The sequence below is a fragment of the Solanum stenotomum genome, chromosome 6 (genome assembly GCF_019186545.1).
Source record: "Solanum stenotomum isolate F172 chromosome 6, ASM1918654v1, whole genome shotgun sequence".
NCBI classification, from domain to species: domain Eukaryota; kingdom Viridiplantae; phylum Streptophyta; class Magnoliopsida; order Solanales; family Solanaceae; genus Solanum; species Solanum stenotomum.
The window spans coordinates 61,063,200-61,082,656 of NC_064287.1; the positions used below are offsets into that span (position 1 = coordinate 61,063,200).

The 19,457-nt window shown below is 30.2% G+C and overlaps 1 protein-coding gene across 2 annotated transcripts in view; it reads right to left on the reverse strand.

The window, feature by feature from the left end:
• LOC125866664 (glycine-rich RNA-binding protein 4, mitochondrial-like) overlaps window positions 1-19,457 on the reverse strand; it is a 469,856-nt gene that overhangs the window by 449,868 nt on the left and 531 nt on the right. The window contains exon 1 of one of the 2 annotated variants that reach the window (XM_049546975.1): window positions 18,796-18,805. The exons of the other annotated variant lie outside the window; for it this stretch is intronic. The gene's annotated coding sequence lies outside the window, so the exon portion shown is untranslated. Of the gene's footprint in view, window positions 1-18,795; window positions 18,806-19,457 lie in introns of those variants that run through there. 2 annotated transcript variants of the gene reach the window in all.

Genomic DNA, 19,457 nt, shown 5'->3' on the forward strand with positions numbered 1-19,457 from the left:
CACCAAACCTTCGAGAATGCGCCGGAACCGCAGAATGCGAGGGAGAAGATACAGAAGTGCAGCAAGCAGCGATAACGCCTGATCTAAGGCTCAAACTATCAGACTTAAGTCTGCTACTCCAGTCTACAAGGAGCTAAGTCATCCGAACGACGTTGGCAGAAAGTCAAGGCTATCCAGCCCACACGGGTCATAAGTCTAAGGCAATGCTAGCCTAACCTAGACTAAGGCATACAATACAAAGCATACAAGCATACAATAGCATTTAGCACATAGACATGCAACTCTACTAAACCGGATAACATGATACTACACCCGAAATATGGCCAATCGATCCTAACATGAGGTATCTAATCAAAGTAAGGTAGTAAACTGGTACCCACCCCCAATTCACTCCAATCAACATGTTTTTACACAATTAAGCTCAATCTAAAAGAAGGAAAGCCGTAGCCTACCTTAAGGCCAACCGTGTGCTCTCCAATCACTTTACCGGAGCTTTCCCTTTCCGAACAGTCTCGAAATGCTGCCCCGCTATCAAAAATAGAGTCACAACGTTACTACGGTCATTTAGACACCAAAATCACAACAAACGAAGACGGGTCAATTTTGGAGTCAAAACGGGAATCGTGGGACCCGCACCGAACTGTCCGAATTTGACTCCGTCAAGAGACCCTAAACAGCACTTCAAACTTGTGTTCCAAAATGGAACACAATCCGAGGCTCAAAACATAGCAAGAACCAACAAGCAAGAAACCACACTTTAATCAACTAAAAGAAACCTTACTGCAGCAGTCCAAAACTCGAAATTAACGAAAATCAAAAGGTGCCCAACACTCTTTGAACACTCTACGATGAAGCCACGACAATTCTCAACACGTGGGACTTCGAATCACCCAAAACCGAGCTAAAATGAGTGAGATATGACCAAAACAAAAATTCCAAAAAACAAGGACTCGAAAAAGGTACAGCAATCAGGTTTTATCGCGAAATTACCTCAAACAGGAACCCCAAACCACTATTCGAGCTCACCAATGCGTTGCCCTCGAAAAATCTCACAACTTTGCCTTTTGAATCGCCCAAATCGGTTGAGAAATGAGAGAGTTAAGAGAGTTTGAAGTTTTGGAAATGTTGCTGATTTTCTGCATTTATTGCAGAAAATCTGCAATAATTTCCAAAACTTAAACTCCGACGGGGTGCTCCGATCTCATTCGGAACCTTGTGCACGCAAACGAGATATGCAACCATACCAAATTTGATATTCCAGACTCAACGGCGCAATCAAAATTTCCATCAGAGGTCATTTCGATAAAAAGTGGGTCCCACTTCCAAAGGCCATTTTAAGCCAAAACCCACAAAAGGGCTCAGAAAGATATCAAAAACCCCGGGACACAAAAGAAGGGTCAATCTAGACCAAAATCGACATTTCGGAGCTAACTGCACTGACGGAATTCTCATCCGAGCACGTTTACTCAGAATGTTGACCAAAGTCAAACTTAAGCCAAAATTCAAAGGCTAAAACGCCTAATCACACCGTCTTAAACTGAAAACCTCGGGAGTCATGACGACCATGCTACTAGCTTAAAATGACCCTTTCGGAACTGATGAAATCGTCAAAATTGGATTCCGATGTCATTTTCTTGAACTTTTGATCGAAAATGATCATTCAAGGTTCATAAGTTCCAAAACACAAAAACTCACACCAAGACCAAACGAACGACCAGGTGACCGAACTGTCAGTCCCAGCAAGTCATAAATGACTTGGGGTCGCTACAGGAACGCTCTAAACGACACACAGAAGGCAAGACACAAAAATGACCAAGAGGGTCATTACAATCTCATTCATCGAATGCGTTTTATGTGTAAGCTTTCTCAGCATTTTCTATTTAGGTACTTAAGAATGGTTTTTCAAATTTTCAGCTCCATGACCTTTTTTTAAATGATATAAAAATAAATTGTGGGTCATGTAAAGAAAAATAGATTTGAAGATTATCAATATGGAGAATCGAACATTCACTGATAAAGTGAAATTTTAAGTAGCTAATCATTTGAGATTCTAAGATTCTAAAATAAAAAATAAAAAATTAATGTTGAATATAAAATAGAAAAAATAATTATCTTTTCTTTATATGATAAAAGTAATAAATATATTTTAAAAATAGTCAACAAATAAAATTAAACAAAAGTGATAATAAAGTAATTTCAACAATAAATAAAAAGAGACAGAAACTTATACTTAAATCGCATTCGACGAATGCGTTTTATGTGTAAACTTTCTCAGATCTTTCTATTTAGGTATCTAAGAATGATTTTTCACGTTTCAACGTAACGACCTTTTTTTAAATGGTAAAAAATAAATTTGTGGGTCCAGTAAAGAAAAATAGTTGTGAAGATTATCAATATGAAAAATTGAGCATTAACCGATAAAGTGAAATTTAGGTAACTAATCCGTTGAGATTCTAAGATTCTAAAAAAAGATAAGCAATTAATGTTGAGTATAAAAGAAATAAATATATTTTAGAAATAGTCGACAAATAAAATTAAACAAAAGGGTAATAAAAGTAATTTTACCAATAAATAAGAAAAGACATAAACTTAGAAAAAATAATCAGTTGAGATTCGAGGATTCTCAAAAAAACAAGCAATTAATGTTGAGTATAAAATAGAAAAAATAATTATCTTTTCTTGATATGATTAAAGTAATAAATAAAAGAAATAAATATATATTTAAAATAGTCGACAAATAAAATTAAAAAGAAGGGGTAATAAAGTAATTTTAACAATAAATAAGAAGATACAGAAACTTATTGTCACGCCCCGAGCCTACACCCTGGCGGGGACTGGTACTCGAGAACCATTGTTGGCCCCAAGCGAACCCTTGGCCTGACTTACTTACTCAGCGGAATACTTACTTATCAAAGATAACTCATATAAAACCTTATATAAAACATAGAATGTTATAAAGAAATCATTCAACTGGCCAATTAGGCAAACTCAAGTCTTAACATAAGATAATGAAAATGAAAAGACTAAAAAACTAACATATGATTGTCTATGAAGCCTCTAGAACAACTGAGATGGATGTCGGGATAAGACCCCCGATCATCCTAACAAATGAAATACTAAAAAAAACAAATGCTAACAAATGAGCTCTCCGAAAAGTAAAGAGGCTCACCAACTGACTCTGAATGCTCAACTGGATCAACGAGGCGCTAGATGATGATCATGGTTACCTGTATTTGCATCATAATAAGATGAAGATCAAATGTCATTAGTACATTGAATGTACGAGTATGCGAGGGGAAAACTAAACATAACATAAGCTTGAAAGGAACCTGAAAGAAACATTTACCTTGGCTTTACTCAACTCATGAATAACTTAACTCAATATAAAGCAATAAAACATATGCAATATATGAAAAGCTTGTAAAACAGTGGAAAACAATTTAGTTTGTTAAAGAAAATGCAATAACAAACTCAACTTTACTTATATAATAAAGTAATATAGTTTCGGTGGGAGTTTCTCTAACCGACAACCACTACTATGAGCCTAAGGGGTGATACAACGTCTTTCCCATGTTGCCAGAACTGTCCTATACTTTGTCATCATATAGAACGCCTTAACTAAGAGTCTATGCTAAAAAGTACTTAAGAAATCATCTAAAAAGTATGATCCTTTACTATCCATGATAGCTACATGGTTTATGGAGACTTAAGTTATTATGAACTCGCGTCCCCATATCGGTGCTCAATACTACTCCCAAAAGTATACTTAACTCATATGTTTTTAAAAACAAAACTTCTTTCTTTGGTTTGAGATAATTACTCAAAACTTATCTTAAAAGCTCTTTTGAAATCGATGCTCCCTTTCTTGCTCCAATGTGAAAATATTTCTAACTTTTGGGAATACTTAGTTCCCGTATAATCTTTGAAGAAATGAAATTTACTCATAACTCTTTAGTCAACTCGAAACTTAAGTCTTAAAACAAAGTTAAAACGTTTGTGAAAGACTTTTGAAAACTTTATGAACTTCTCTTAACTTTCCTTTCCTTGACTCTTAACTTTCCTTTAATTGAATTATGGATTCAAGGATTGTGATTGTGAAAAGAACAATCTCATGATGTTTAAGAGTGTTTTTTGACAGTTAAATATGAGAAAAGATCAAGAAATTATTGTCTGGAAACTAGCCCGCGACGTGGAGATGTATTTAAATTTTTTGTCGTGAAAATACTTTTTGAGGCAGAATGGTCGTGATCGCTCCGCTCCGTGAAGAAACTTTTCCCAAATCTGAGGAGCAGGTCCGCGACACGTCCCTAGTGCCCAAATTTGCCTGACTATTTACTTCTTCATTTTCCAGCCCCAATTCGAAAATTCTCTTGAGATACAAATACCCAACAAATATACCTAAGAACCTAACTCCAAACAACTCAATAATTTGACGTAATGATCTCAGAAACTTCTCAATCTCAGCCCAATTCAAGAACGACATCAAATTCAAGAATACATATCAAGAACATCAAACTTTCAAACTCTTTTAGGAGGAATTCACGCTGAAATAAACATGTTTGGCACGTGGGTGAACGAACGCAATGTTATGAAAGCCTCACATACCTTGTAGAGATCACCCCTTGACGAAATCCATAAGCGATTCTTGAAAAACTTGACGATTTTTGCTCCTTCTCCTCTTCTTTTCTCTTCTCCCAAAATCCTAACTAAATTTTCGAAAGCATAAACTGACCAAGTTCAGTTTAGACCTCTAAGTAATTCCAAAAACGAATTAATTAAATTGGATATGGTAAAGACCAAAATACCCTTCCAAAATCCGGTTTAGACTTTCCTTTATTAAACATCCCAACTTCAAATGGGCCTATTTCACTCATACAAACTCGAAATCGCGCAAACTCGGCGACATTGGAAAGATTATTCCAAGATCTTTCCTACGATAACTGGAAACACACCTAACTCATGCTGAGCTAGGAGTTATCATCGTTTGAAGTTGACCAAAAACTCAACCTAACATACTTAACAAATTTCCCAGATTTTTATATTCTTTCAAAAGATGACTTTTCCAAATTTTAACTTCTTTCTAGTTCCTTCAATTAGCGAGATGTTACACTTATACATAAATCGCATTCGCCGGATGCATTTTATGTGTAAACTTTCTTAGCATTTTCTATTTAGGTATTTAAAAATGGTATTTCACATTTTCAACTCCATGACCTTTTTTAAAATGATAAAAAATTAAATTGTGGGTCGAGTAAAGAAAAATAGAAGTGGGGATTATCAATCTCGGAAAACAAACATTCACCGATAAAGTGAAATTTTAGGTAGCTAATGAGATTCTAAGATTCTAAATAAAAATAAGCAATTAATGTTGAGTATAAAATATAATTTTTTTTTGATATGATAAAATTATTAAATAAAAGAAATATATTGTCACTTTCCGAGCCTACACCCTAGGCGGGACTAGAACTCGAGAACCATTGTTGGCCCCAAGCGAACCCTTGATCTGTCTTACTTACTCAACGGAAGACTTAACTCAACATAACTGTGCTTTTAAAAGTAAACTGAAAGCAATAAAATGGATCCTCCAGAAACAAGGAGGCTTACCAACAACTCTGGAGCTCAACTAGAATCAACGGTGCGCTGGATGTTGATCCTGGTTACCTATATCTGCATCATAAAAAGATGCAGGCCAAATGGCATCAGTACATTGAATGTACGAGCATGCGAGGGGAATACTAAAGCAAGACATAAGTTTGAAAGGAACTAAAAGAACACACATGTTCTCAACTCAACTGAGCTGAACTGAACTCATTTTAATATAAAGCAATATAAATAAGTGCATTATAAAGAAAAACTTTAAAACATGGGTATCAACTCTGTGTATTTGGAAATACCATAGTAACTTTGTATGTATCGAAAGATACAATATAAACTCTGTAATGTATATAAAAATACAAAATATTGTTGTGTATATAATAATACAAAATACTTATGTGGGAGTTTCTCTAATCGACAATCATCACTTAAGAGCTATTGTGATGATACAACGTTTTGCCTCACACTGCCTGTGCCGCCCTATACCTTGCCGAGGGTATAGAACCTGACTAATAAGTGGATCCACAAGTCTATGCTAAAAAGCACTAAGGAATCATCTAAAAAGTATGACCCTTTTCTACCCATGATGGCTACATCGTTTATGGGGACTGAAGTTGTTTGACCTCTCTCCCATATCGGTGTTCAATACTACTCCCAAAATATAATACTAGCTCTTATGTTTAAAAATATAACTTTTTTCTGTGGTTTGAGATAATTACTCAAAACTTAACTCAAATGTTATCTTGGAAAACAAAGTTTCCTCTCTTGCTTAATTGTGAAAGCATTTACACTTTACTGAAAAACTAGCTCAAAGGCTCTTTTGGAAATCAAAGTTTCCTTTCTTGTTTAAATGTAAAAATATTTTACTCTTTGAGAATACATAGTCACCATATACTCTTTTGAAGAAATGAACTTCAATCTTTACTAAACTCAAAACTCAAGTCTTAAAACAAGGTTAAAACATTTGTAAAAGACTTTTGGAAAACTCTATGAACTTCTCTTGGCTTGACTCCTAACTTCTCTTGACTTGACTCTTAACTTTCCTTGAATTGAATTATGGATTCAAGGTTCATGATCTCATGGTATTGATGATTTCATGTTGTTTAGACGTATCTTAGAGTGGAGGAATCAACTAGGAAACATAAGTACGTTTCAAGGGAACTAGTACGGAAAGAAGTGGGAAAAAGTAGAAGACCTAGCGTCCTTGACGCTCTAAGTGGCACGGGGTGCCAAAGGGTAAACTTCAGAGTCTGGCTTGGGGAGTTCTGGCTGGCGCGGCGCCCCAGAGGCCAAACTTCAGAGCATTTTGTGGGGCGCTCTGAGTGGCGCGGCACCCCACCTCTTTTCCCAGATTTTTTATGAATTTTGTTGGTCGTTTTTCAACTCTAAACCCTCTAGATTCAATTAGGTTCTTCCCCAAACACTTAGATTCGACTACATAATCAAAATATGCAAGAATCTATTCAAAACGACACCTAATTTCATGAATCTAACTCAAGAACTTCAACAATCAAGATTCAAGCGAAACTTTCAACAATATTCATCAAGAACTCATTAACTCTTCTTTCAAGAACATAATTACGCTGAATCGAATCATTATTGGCGCGTGAGTGAACTAACCCAACGCTATGTTATCTCACATACCTCTTAGGGATCACCCCTTGACGAAATCCACAAGTAAAACCTCAAGAATGATGAACTTTGTCTCTTTCTCCACTTTTCTCCTCTTGCGTTCTTTCTCTAAAAACCCTAGCATGAAATCTTTGAGTGCGTAAACTGACCAAATTCAATTTAGACCCTAAGTAATTACCAAAAATGAGAAAATTGAATTGGGTAGTGAAAAGACCATAATACCCTTCTAAAATCCGTTTTTGACTTTCCTTATCAAGACAGCCTAACTTCAAATGAGCATATCTCCCTCATACGAACTCAAAATTGATCAAACTTGGTGGAGTTGGAAAGATAATTCAAAGATGTTTCCTACTGTATCTTGTAGCACACCTAACTCATCTTGAGCTAGGATTTATGGTCGTTTAAAGTTGACCAAACCTCATACTTAGCTTAACTTTGTCAAACTTTCCAAATTTGATTATTTCCAAAAATGGTTTCTTTCTAATTCTAAGTCTTTCTCGTAGTGGGGTGTTACATATAATTTTAAAATATTCGACAACTGATATTAAACAGAAGGGGTAATAAAGTAGTTTCAACAATAAATAAGAAAAAACAGAAACTTATACATAAATCGCATTCGCCTAATGTGTTTTATGTGTAAAGTTTCTCAACTCTTTCTATTTAGGTATCTAAGAATGATTTTTCAAGTTTTCATGTCACGACCTTTTTTTAAATGGTAAAAAAATAATGTGTGGGTCAAGTAAAAAAAAGTAGTTGTGAAGATTATCAATCTGGAAAAATCAAACATTCAACGATAAAGTGAAATTTTAGGTTGATAATTAGTTGAGATTCTAAGATTCTTAAAAAAAAAGCAATTAATGTTTAGTATAAAATAGAAAAAATAATTGTCTTTTCTTGATATGATAAAAGTAATAAATAAAAGAAATAAATATATTTTGAAAATAGTGGACATATAAAATTAAACAGAAGGGGTAAAAAACTAATTTCAACAATAAATAAAAAGGAGACAGAAACTTACATATAAATCGCATTTGCCGAATGCGATTTATGTGTAAACTTTCTCAACATTTTCTAGTTAGGTATTTAAGAATGATTTTTCAAGTTTTCAGCGCCATGACCTTGTTTTAAATGATAAAAAATTAAATTGTGGGTTGAGTAAAGAAAAATAGGTGTGTGGATTATCAATCTCAAAAATCAAACATTCACCGATAAAGTAAAATTTTAGGTAGCTAATTAGTTTAGATTCTAAAATTCTCAAAAAAAGAAGAAGCAATTAATGTTGAAAGTATATTTTAAAAATAGTCGACAAATAAAATTAGACAGAAGGGGTAATAAAGTAATTTTTACAATAAATAAGAAGAAATATAAACTTATACATAAATCCAATTCACCGAATGTGTTTTATGTGTAAACTTCTCAGCATTTTCTATTTAGGTATTTAAGAATAGTTTTTCAAGTTTTCAACGCCATGATCTTTTTTTAAATGATAAAAAATTTAAAGAAATATAGGTGTGGAGATTATCAATCTCGAAAATCAAACATTCATCGACAAAGTGAAATTTTAGGTAGCTAATTAGTTGAGATTCTAAGATTCTCAAAAAAAAATAAGCAATTAATGTTGAGTATTATAGAAATAAATATATTTTAAAAATAGTCGACAAATAAAGTTACACAGAAGGGGTAATAAAGTAATTTACATAATAAATAAGAAGAGACAGAAACTTATACATAAATCGCATTCGGCGAATGCGTTTTATGTGTAAACTTTCTCAGCGATTTCTATTTAGGTATATAAAAATGGTTTTTCAAGATTTCAATGTCACGACCTTTTATTAAATGATAAAAAAATAAATTGTGAGACGAATAAAGAAAAATAGTTGTGAAGATTATCAATCTGAAAAATCAAACATTCAACGATAAAGTGAAATTTCAAGTAGATAATCAGTTGGTATAAAATAGAAAAAATAATTATATTTTCTTGGTATTATAAAAGTAATAAATTAAAGAAATAAATATATTTTAAAATAGTCGACAAATAAAATTATACAGAAGGGTAATAAAGTTATTTAAACAATAAATAAGAAGAGACAGAAACTTATATATAAATCTCATTCGACGAATACATTTTATGTATAAACTTTCTCAGCTCTTTCTATTTAGGTATCTAAGAATGATTTTTTCAAGTTTTCAACGCACGACCTTTTTTTAAACGGTAAAAAATAAATTTGTGGTTCGAGTAAAGAAATATAGTTATGAAGATTATCAATTTGGAAAATCGAACATTCACCGATAAAGTGAAATTATAGGTAGCTAATTAGTTGATATTCTAAGATTCTCAAAAAAATAAGCAATTAATGTTGAGTATATAAAATAGAAAGAATAATTGTCTATTTTTGATATGATAAAAGTAATAAATAAATGAAATAAATATATTTTAAAAATAGTCGACAAATAAAATTAAACATAAGGGGTAACTAAGTAATTTCAACAATACATAAGAAGAGACATAAATTTATACATAAATCGCATTCGCCGAATGCGTTTTATGTGTAAACTTTCTCAGCTCTTTCTATTTAGGTATCTAAGAATTATTTTTTAAGTTCTCAACACCATTCCATTTTTTTAAATGGTAAAAAATAAAAATGTGGGTCGAGTAAAGAAAAATAGGTGTGGGGATTATCAATCTCCAAAATTGAACATTCACCAATAAAGTGATATTTTAGGTAGGTAATCAGTTGAGATTCTAAGATTCTCAAAAAAAAAAAGCAATTAATGTTAAGTATAAAAGAAATAAATATATTTTAAAAATATTCGACAACTGATATTAAACAGAAGGGGTAATAAAGTAGTTTCAACAATAAATAAGAAAAAACAGAAACTTATACATAAATCGCATTCGCCTAATGTGTTTTATGTGTAATGTTTCTCAACTCTTTCTATTTAGGTATCTAAGAATGATTTTTCAAGTTTTCATGTCACGACCTTTTTTTAAATGGTAAAAAAATAATGTGTGGGTCAAGTAAAGAAAAGTAGTTGTGAAGATTATCAATCTGGAAAAATCGAACATTCAACGATAAAGTGAAATTTTAGGTAGATAATTAGTTGAGATTCTAAGATTCTTAAAAAAAAGCAACTAATGTTTAGTATAAAAGAAATAAATATATTTTAAAAATAGTCGACAAATAAAGTTAGACAGAAGGGGTAATAAAGCAATTTTAACAATAAATAAGAAGCGACAGAAACTTATACATAAATCGCATTCTGCGAATGCATTTTATGTGTAAAGTTTCTCAGCTCTTTCTATTTAGGTATTGTCACGACCCAAAATCACAAGTCGTGATGACACTTATGTTCCCAATCGATAGGTAAATCAACCTAATACTTTTACCAATTCAATTCAATATTTAAAGTAGAAAGATAAGCGAAAACATAATATCCAAACACTAAGTCATTTACAAGTATGACATGTGGAAACCTAAAATACCACCCCAAGATTTAGTGTCATAAGTACAAGAGCTTCTAAAGTCACTACAAGTCTATAATTATTTAACAAGTCTAAACATAAGAAATATCCAATACCAACACAACCTAATAAATAGAGATATATGAAGGTATGGGCCACAAAATATCCAAGCATCTCTTCACAACTCCTAGATAATCCAAACTCAGACTTAGGCTCCAAGAAATGCGCTTAAATTCGAATACAATTTGCACCACAAAAGAGTGCAGCAAGTGTAGTATGAGTACGAAACCATGTGTACCCAGTATATGTCATAGACCGACAACGAAAAAGTAGTGACATGAGTATATAAGAAAATAATTCTTTAATTTTACAAGTCCACCTTATACTTATCAACCAAGTTTCCATCAAATGGGGATAATCAATGTCACATAATGTCCAACTTTAATAAAGCACATACTCAAACAAAAATGAAGGATGTAATGAGATGCAACACAATGCAATGTGACACCATGAAATGTTATGCCTCAAATGCCTGGTACTCTCTCAACCGTATATACATGATACTCCTCAAAAATACATCGAGAGTTCATGACCCATGGGGGACTCTTATAAAAAGAAGATATCAATGAACTTCTATGAAATGGTTTCACGGATTCAGCCAATTGGCTTGATCGTGGAATATCATTGAGAAATAGGAATCCGGGCTATCAAAGGATTTTCTGCGATTATTTCTAGTATGGAATGAGTCAATCATCCACTTTGGTATCTTATTGAACAAAAATGGTGATATTGTTCCTCCATTGATCAAGAATTTCGATTTTTGGGAAGTATCATGATCGTCCAATAAGAAGGGTTTCAATTTTTTCAAATGAACATTTTGAAGACCTATTGATTCTAACAACTGATTGTAGAGTTGATCATTCAGACCTTTCAATTCTTCATAGATGTAGATCGAGGTCCATATACCGACATAGATGATCTCCATGTGTCTGTGGGGACGATCTCAATGCACTATCATAAAATCAAAAAATTATCGCACAGACGATCTCCACATGACCAAATTATAATTATAGCTTTTCCCTCGCACGAACGATCTCCATGTGCCTAAATTATAATCATAACTCGATCTCAACATGGGCGATCTCCATATGTTAGACCTTTTCTCACACTTAATTTCATGTCAATGCATGTACACAATATGATATCAATAAAAAGGGATAATGCAACATCTCAATAAATCAAATGTCGCTATGACATATAATCACCTCAATTATCACAATTATACGGGTTCAACAAAGAAACACAACGACACAAAAGAAATAAAGTCACTAAATGCATCGGTTAATGCCCATATGCTTTAGCATTCTCGATTTACAATCTATTATATTATAGTAATAAACTTTCCCTTTAATAACTGGTACTCGTACCGATGTCGTCACACCATTGGTACGAGACCCCCATCTTTCGCCCTTACGCATTGTCTATTCCATTTTTAATCTTTAACTAGAAAACGTTCCTCAACGAAGTCTAGGAAGTCTTAACACACCTTGAATGCCGAACACGTGTCACGAATCTTCAAGATTTTGCCTTTCCTTTTCGTAAGCTTCATAATGTTCCCAATCTGAAATCTCACGTTTGATGTTTTCCTCTCATGTTCGTACGCCCACGACCATCCTTCTCTCCTTTTCTTTACATAATAATTATAAACCTAAAGTACTAAATTCCACTAATTTATTTTAGTATATATGGGCCAAGTAATATAGGCTAATAGATAAATTATGAACTTGACCCATAATTATCAACTAAAATTAATTATCAACTAAAATTAATTATAAAAAAAATGTATTCGTCAGTTAAATAACCATAGTTAAACAAATAGTTTAAAATTCCTATTTAATATTTACGGGGAGAGTCTTTTATGATAGAAAGATGTCTACTTTTCAAAACCACTTAGCGGGTCGTTACAAGTATATAAGAATGGCTTTTCAAGATTTCAATGTCACGACCTTTTTTTAAATGATAAAAAATTAAATTGTGAGTCGAATAATGAAAAATAGTTGTGAAGATTATCTATCTGGAAAACCGAACATTCAACGATAAAGTGAAATTTTAGGTAGATAATCAGTTGAGATTCTAAGATTCTCAGAAAAAAGAGCAATTAATGTTGTGTATAAAATAGAAAAAATAATTATCTTTTCTTGATATTATAAAATTAATTAATTAAAGAAATAAATATATTTTAGAAATAGTCAACATAAAATTATACAGAAGGGGTAGTAAAGTTATTTAAACAATAAATAAGAAGACACAGAAACTTATAGATAAATCTCATTCGACGAATGTGTTTTATGTGTAAACTTTCTCAGCTCTTTCTATTTAGGTATTTAAGAATGAATTTTTCAAGTTTTCAACGTCACGACCTTTTTTTGAATGGTAAAAAATAAATTTGTGAATCGAGTAAAGAAATATAGTTGTGAAGATTATCAATCTGAAAAATCGAACATTCACCGATAAAGTGAAATTATAGGTAGCTAATTAGTTGAGATTCTAAGATTCTCAAAAAAATAAGCAATTAATGTTGAGTATATAAAATAGAAAGAATAATTATTATTTTTTATATGATAAAAGTACTAAATAAATGAAATAAATATATTTTAAAAATAAACGACAAATAAAATTAAACATAAGGGGTAATTAAGTAATTTCAACAATAAATAAGAAGAGACAGAAATTTATACATAAATCGCATTCGCCGAATGCGTTTTATGCGTAAACTTTCTCAACTCTTTCTATTTAGGTATCTAAGAATGATTTTTCAAGTTCTCAATGCCATTCCATTTTTTTAAATGGTAAAAATAAAATTGTGGGTTGAGTAAAGAAAAATAGTTGTGGGGATTATCAATCTCCAAAATCAAACATTCACCGATAAAGTGAAATTTTAGGTAGCTAATCAGTTGAGATTCTAAGATTCTCAAAAAAATAAGCAATTAATGTTGAGTATAAAATAGTAAAAATAATTATTTTTTCTTGATATGATAAAAGTATTTAATAAAAGAAATATATATACTTTAAAAATAGTCAACAAATAAAATTAAACAGAAGGGGTAATAAAGTAATTTCTACAATTAAAAAGAAGAGATAGAAATTTATACATAAATAGCATTCGTCGAATGCGTTTTATGTGTAAACTTTCTCTGTTCTTTCTATTTAGGTATATAAGAATTGTTTTTCAAGTTCTCAACGCCATGCCATTTTTTAAAATGGTAAAATGAAAATTGTGGGTCGAGTAAGGAAGAAAAATAGGTGTGGAGATTATCAATCTCGAAAATCAAACATTCACCGATAAAGTGAAGTTTCAGGTAGCTAATTAGTTGATATTCTAAGATTCTCAAAAAAAAAAAACAATTAATGTTGAGTATAAAGAAATAAATATATTTTAAAAATAGTCGACAAATAAAATTACACAGAAGGGGTAATAAAGTATTTTTTACAATAAATAAGAAGAGATAGAAACTTATACATAAATCACATTCATCGAATGCGTTTTATGTGTAAACTTTCTTAGCATTTTCTATTTAGTTATCTTAGAATGTTTTTCAAGTTTTAACGCTGTGACCTTTTTTTAAATGATAAAAAATTAAATTGTGGGTCGAGTAAAGAAAAAATAGTTTTGATGATTATCAATCAGGAAAATCGAATATTTACCGATAAAGTGAAATTTTAGGTAGCTAATCATTTGAGATTCTAAGATTCTCAAAAAAATAAGCAATTAATGTTGAGTATAAAATAGAGAAAATAATTATCTTTTCTTGATATGATAAAAGTGATAAATAAAAGAAATATATTTTAAAAATAGTCGACAAATAAAATTACACAGAAGGGTTGATAAAGTAATTTTTATAATAAATAAGAAGAGATAGAAAATTATACATAAATCGCATTCGCCAAATGCGTTTTATGTGTAAACTTTCTCAGATCTTTCTATTTAGGTATCTAAGAATGATTTTTCAAGTTTTCAACGTCACGACCTTTTTTTAAATGGTAAAAATTAAATTTGTGGTCGAGTAAAGAAAAATAGTTGTGAAGATTATCAATCTCGAAAATCAAACATTCACCGATAAAGTGAAATTTTAGTTAGCTAATCAGTTGAAAATCTAAGATTCTCAAAAAAAAATAAGCAATTAATGTTGAGTATAAAATAGAAAAAAGGGATAAGGGTTTGAAAAATACCCAACTTTGGTCGGATTTACTGTTGTGATACTAAACTTTCATGAGGACCTATTACCTCTCTAGACTATTTAATACCGTATTTTTTACCCCCTGAACTATTTAATCGTGTATTTTAAAGGTATATATGTGCCCACGTGGACACATTACTATTTATAATTTTGCATTATTTTTTATGTCCACGTGGGCAAATATATATGTTTAAAATACGGTATTAAATAGTCTAGGGAGGTAACAGGTCCTCATGAAAGTTTAGTATCGCAACAGCAAATTCGACCAAAGTTGAGGTATTTTTCAGACCCTTATCCCTAGAAAAAATAATTATCTTTTCTTGATATGATATAAGTAATAAATAAAAGAAATATATTTTAAATATGGTCGACAAATAAAATTAAACATAAGGGGTAATAAAGTAATTTCAACAATAAATAAGAAAGAAACTTATACATAAATCGCATTCGTAGAATGCGATTTATGTGTGAACTTTCTCTGCTCTTTTTATTTAGGTATCCAAGAATGGATTTTCAAGTTATCAACGTCATGCCATTTTTTAAAATGGTAAAGAATAAAATAGTGGGTCGAGTAAAGAAAAATAGGTGTGAGGATTATCAATCTCGAAAATCAAACATTCAATGATAAAGTGAAATTTTAGGTAGCTAATCAGTTGAGATTCTAAGTTTCTCAAAAAAAATAAGCAATTAATGTTGAGTATAAAAGAAATAAAGATATTTTAAAAATAGTCGACAAATAAAATTACACAGACGGGTAATAAAGTAATTTCAACAATAAATAAGAAGAGACAAAAACTTGTACATAAATCGCATTCGCTGAATACATTTTATGTGTAAACTTTCTCAGCTCTTTCTATTTAGGTATCTAAGAATGGTTTTTCATGTTCTCAACGCCATGCCATTTTTTTAAATGGTAAAAAATAAAATAGGTGTGGGGATTAATTTTATGTGTAAACTTCTCCTAATGAAATTTCTCAATTAGATTTAGTTTCTATTAATAGCACTTATGAAATCGCATTTGTCAAAAGCGTTTTATGTGTAAACTTCTCCGGATGAAATTTCTAAATGAGATTTAGTTTCCATATATATATATATTTAGTCCCATCATTTTGGATAAATTAGTCCAATTTCTATCATATTAAAATTATATTATTTAGTAAGTTTAATTCACTTAAAATATCTTTTTTTATAAGTAATATTTTCTTAGGAAGTGTGTTAACAACTAAATAAATTTTATTATAAATTAGTGAGAGTACTATTCTCCTCAGAACGAAATAGAAACAGTATTATCACATAAATTTAAATGAAAATACTAATTAAATATACAATTCTAATAAAAGTCTATAGGGAAACATATTATATACTTTATCTTTTCATTTTTATGACAGTCATTTTTATTTTTCATTTGTTGGAAAAAGAATATTTTACGAGAATTGTTTTATTAAACTTTGTTACGATATTATTACACAAGTTTGCATTTTTTGTCTTCGTGTTACATACCTTATAAATTCTCAGCCATAGCCCTAAAATACATATTAATTCTTCATATATATTATTTATTTATTTTTCGTTTCAATCTGTTTACAATTCATTTGACAAAAGAATCTCTTTTTTTTTTGGGAACTTTTTTAACATGAACTTTTCCACTTGAAATGCTTTTAAGATCACAACACTTTAAAATACTTTAATATAATTCACCTAACTTTATTTTAATACTGCAAAATTTAAAGAATTTCTTTACTTTTAAAAATATCATATGAAGTCAAAAAACACAGAAAAAGTAATTGAAATTGTCCTATATATATAAATTGATCAATTTAATCCTTCGACACTATCGACACATATAGTGAAATAGCTTTTAATATATAAAACGAATGATTATTTTAGTTTTTTCGACATCACGTAACTAAAATAGTCTTTAATATATGAAAAAAATATATATTTTAATTATAAATATTGAGAAAATGTGATTAGATAGAACATGATATAACTTCATATTACCAAGGACATGACTGTAGATAAGAAGGTGTGGAGGTCGCCTGTCAGGGTATAAGGTTAATAAGAGAGTAGTGATGTCTTGCCATGCATAGGTTCATGCTTGTTAGTGCATGTTGTAATACTAGTTGTACCCTAGTAGTTCTTGTCAAATGTTATTTATTGTGTTTCGATTTTCACACTATTTCGTCGTTATTGTTTTTGTTTTTCTTTCTTATAGGCTTTACATTAATTTTCTTATCAACGGTTATGCTTTCTTCATTGTTTTCTTTTTCTTTTACTTGAATTTGATGCTCTTGAGTCGAGGATTATTCGAAATCAGTCTATTTACCTATATGAGGTAATGATAAGTTCTGCATACACTCTATCCTCCAGACTCCACTTAAACCTTATTTGTTTTTATTAAGGTTACGTCTGAATCTGAATGCACATATGAATATTAAGATGTACATTACGATTTAGAGATTTGAATCTGAATACACATATGAATATTAAGATATGCATAAAGATTTGAATATTAAATAATTAAGACGATTTTTTATTAACATATAAATTTAAAAAATTTAAATAAAATACTCAATTGATCTATTATTATATCAAGAAAAATATCTTTAAAATTTTACATGACAATTGATAATGGTGATGACTAACGATAGTGATTGTGTATGCTGATCTAGTATAGTGTTGACTGATGATGGTGATCGTGGGTTGTATCTTATGGTACAATGATTCACAATAATGATTAATCGTGGTGGTCATAGTTGGCGGTTGATAGTTAGTAGTCGAATAATTTTGATAACTAATGATGACGTACCGTTAACTATGTATAATATTAATTTAATGGTGGTAACAATGATTAATGAATGTAGTACTAGTTGATAGTGATGATTGCTAACAATAGTGATTGATTTTGGTGATTGACAGTAATAGTAGTTGTGGTTAGGCTGAGAATGGTTATTTTGGATGGTAGATGGTGGTGATTGACGGTATTAGTAGTTAGAATTAAATGGTGGTTGTGACTGGTTGATGATAATAAATGGTGTACCGGTGAACTGTCATCTTTGTAAAAATTTGTAAATAGACACCTTAATAATATTAAGACTTTGCTATAGATCTTAATCATTCAAACTTACTTAGACTCATTAAAGTGGTTGTAAAATAAGAAAATCGAACGCTCTTAATGCTTAAGATATGAATGACTAAAATTTTAGAACTTGAAAACAAAACATACTTAATGATTGAGATCTGGACGATTTAGATTAAGACATTCATTAAGTGCAAATAAATGAGGTCTTAGTGGGATTTCATTGGGTATGTTATTATAAACGTAGTACATATTCTCTTTTTTTGTTCACAAACAGTGAAATGTATACCGTTATTAGTATTTAACATAATCTTTTGTGTTGCATATTTTAGGATTTGATGAAATTTTCTTAAAGATTTAATTTTTTTTCACTATTTTCGTCAAATCTAACAAATATAAATTGTTAAATATTTGTCAAAGACAAAATATTAGTTTTGACAATTTTTTAAAAATAAAATTATTTGATATATCCTTTAAAAACTATTTGAACCCACACTCGAAATGAATTAGATTTGTTTTGGTGCACTTGGTAAATCGCATATGACAAATTCGTTACATGAGTAAACTTCTCCGGATGAAATTTCTGAATGAGCTTTAGTTTCTATTAATATATATATATTGTCCCACCATTTTCGATAAACTACCTTAATTTCTATGATATTAAATTATATTATTTAGTAAGTTTAATTTATTTAAAATATCTATTTTTTATAAGTAATATTTTCTTAGAAAATGTGTTAAAAGCTAAATAAAACTTATTATAAATTAGTGAGAGTACTATTCTCCTCGAAACGAAATAAAAATAGCATTATCACATAAATTTAAATGAAAAAAATATTTAATTAAATATACAATTATAATAAAAGTTAATAGAGAAACATATCATATACTTTATTTTTTTCATTTTTATGACATTCATTTTTATTTTTCATTTGTTGCAAAAAGAATATTTTACGAGAATTATTTTATTAAACTTTGTTACGACATTATTACACAAGTTTGCATTTCCCATTTGTCTTCGTGTTACATACTTTTTAAATTCTCCACCATCGCACTAAACTACCTATAAATTCTTCATATATATATATATATATATATATATATATATATATATATATTATACTAGTCTTGTCATTTGTATATGGTCTTCAATCATGTATCTTAATATTATCATATATATTTGTTATGTTATTACAATGTATCTAATTATTTTTATATTTATCTGAGATACATATTTTTTGATATAACGTATGAAATTGATACTTGATACATCAAATTATACATATAAAAGATACATGAAATAATATTAGATCATATAAATAGATACATGAAATTAATATTAGATCATATAAATAAATACATGAAATTAATACTAGATACTTCTATGATACATATGAATGTACTTGTATGATACTCATGTATTTAAGTATTTAATTGGTTGGATACATTA